Genomic DNA, 2566 nt, shown 5'->3' with positions numbered 1-2566 from the left:
TTTTCGAGACAGGGTTTCTCTGTGGTTTTGGAGCCTGTCCTGGAACTAGCTCTTGTAGACCAGGCTGGTCTCGAACTCACAAAGATCCTCCTGCCTCTGCCTCCCAAGTGCTGGGATTAAAGGCGTGTGCCACCACCGCCCGGCTTGCTACTGAGGTCTTAAAGTGTCTGTGTGTCTGTCCAGCACTCCCAAGGTGCTAACTGACATCTGTCCCCATCAATGTTGCACAGTAGCAGGTGGCCCTGGGCTGTGGCTGTGCCAGCCAGACACCAGACTGGCCCCTATCTGGAGATCACAGATGCAAAGTCATACTTAAAATAATTAACATGGGCTCAATGTAATTGCTGGTCAAGCACAGGAGACATTGATGGGATCCTCTGAAGAAGGTTTTTATATAAATGTCAGGAATCAGTGATATGCCCTTTAGATTGGACAGGAAAGAAGTCATATCTAATCTTTGTCTTTTCTAGCACTGTTTAGACGCTATTCATCCTTGCCCTCTGGTCTATTGGAGAAGCCAAACCATTTTTAACAAGTGTCCGTCAGTTCTAATGGAGCTGTGTTCTCCTGCTCTGTAGGCGTCAGGAGTCGGAGTGGCTGTTTGTTATAGCTTTTCTTGAACTGTTAGCAGCCACTGTCCCTGGCCCGGCCAGCTACCTACGTGTTTTCAAATGCACAGATATTTACCCATTGAGTGGCTCCTCATTTGTAGGTAAATAGGTAGAGGGGAAGGTGGTGGGATGTGTGTTGGCAGATATGGAGGATGTGGGGTGTAGACCAAGGGCTTGGGATTGGAGGGTGTACGGCCCCTGGGTGTCTGCTCTGCACCTTGTCCCGTCTTTACCCTCGGTGTGAGCTGTACAATCCATCCTCCATGGAACTAGTCGGCTCTTTTCCATATGACATCAGCTATAGGGAGGAGGGTCACAGCTTCCAGAGTTAGCAAGTCACTTCACACTGTGACCCCCAGAGCTTGCAAGCTTGGTGTCCTTGGGGTGTGAAAAACCTGAGCCAGGAAGAGCCAGAACTAGCTCTGGGTGGCTTATCCCCTTTTGTTCTCCAAGCGAATGCTGTGTGGGGCTCCTCATTGGGGCTTCCGCTGTTGCAGACAGCTGATTTGGGCCTCTAATTTGTAGTGAGGTCCTGACTCTAGGACCTCAGAACATAATTGCCTTGGGAGATTAAGAAAGAATTGTCATTGGGGATGCCCTGGTTTTGTTTAAACTGGTATTTTAATCAGCAGGGGTTAGGATGCAGACATACAGAGGGGCAGCCTTTTGAAGACACAGGGAAAAGACATGGCTGCAAAGTCAGCAAGGGGGGGCCTGGAGGAGCAAGAGCTGTTGGTTTTGGTCTTGCACTTCTGCCTCCAATGGGTGGGGAGCAACCACTGCTCCCAGGAATCCAGCAGCAGTTAAAGCAGGCTGACCCATATGTTGCTCGGGGAAAGAGGCAGAGTAGGCCCACTGTGTGCTGGGCAGCTGGCCCTGATGGCTTTGGGAAGGTGGTGAAATACCTATGCTGTTTCCCAGTGTGTCACCAGGAGCAGGGCAGTTTCTGCCACTGACAACAAGGGTTCTCCGCTCTGCAGTTTCCTCCCGCAGAGCCGAGCTGAGGCAGGATCACTGTCTATACACACATGAGTGCGTGTGTGTATGCTGTATGAAAGCGGCATGCACGTATGCTTGCAACCTCATGGAACTGTGGCCTTTGTCACCGTCTCTGCCAGGCGTGACTCCGATGCTCTGGCAGGCAGCCCCAGCTCAGCTTCTCCTGCAGGTCCCTCGACACAGAGCCCAGCAGCGTTCCTCCTTTAGCTTGTCACCATAGAGCTGCGTGTTTTCAAAGGAGGGAAATACTCCTGGGCCCCCGGTGACGGCCTCAGGGGCTCAGCTGTGCCCTGTGGGGGCTGGTTCCTCTGCATGCCAGTGGCACGCTCTGGCAGCCATTGCCGAATTTCTGTGTGTCCAGAACGTGTCCAGTGTGTGTGTGTCCAGCATGGCCCAGGAGCGACCTGCAGCTCAGCGAGCTAGAGTTCGTCTGCGCTCCGAGGCAGATGCACTGGCTGGGCACGATGCTTTCACTTTCCCCACCAGAGGCCAGAGACCCTGCTGGCCCCAGGAGACCTCTGCATCCATAGGGCTGACTGTCCTCGGAGACTTTTTCAAAAGGAAAGGCCAGGTCAGTGGATAGAATCTAACGAGTGCCTAGGGCCGCATGATGGGGAGCAGTCAGCTAGCTTGTGCGTTCATGGATACTGGGATGGGACACTCACAGTGGAAATTCCTGTGCTTGGTGATGAACTTGAAAGGGTAGCAGCTGCCTGTGATGTGTCCGGTCTGCATGTTCCAGGGAGACTCCTGCTGGCTGATGGGGAAGACAGCTCCAGGCCAAGTGCCAGAAGCTGGTTTAGAAAGGAGACTGTTCAAACCACCAGTTTCCTACTCTGGATGTCTGCTGTCAAGAGAAGGGGCTGTGCCCTTGACAGGCAGCCGGCATCTGCCTGATGGGGGCCTGGTCGGCTGTTTCAGTCCTGTGAGTGAAGGTGAAACACAAGTAGGGAATC

Source organism: Microtus ochrogaster, linkage group LG9 (assembly GCF_000317375.1).
Source record: "Microtus ochrogaster isolate Prairie Vole_2 linkage group LG9, MicOch1.0, whole genome shotgun sequence".
Classification (NCBI taxonomy): Eukaryota; Metazoa; Chordata; class Mammalia; order Rodentia; family Cricetidae; genus Microtus; species Microtus ochrogaster.
The sequence above is the reverse complement of the archived record's forward strand: the minus strand, read 5'-3'. Positions refer to the sequence as shown.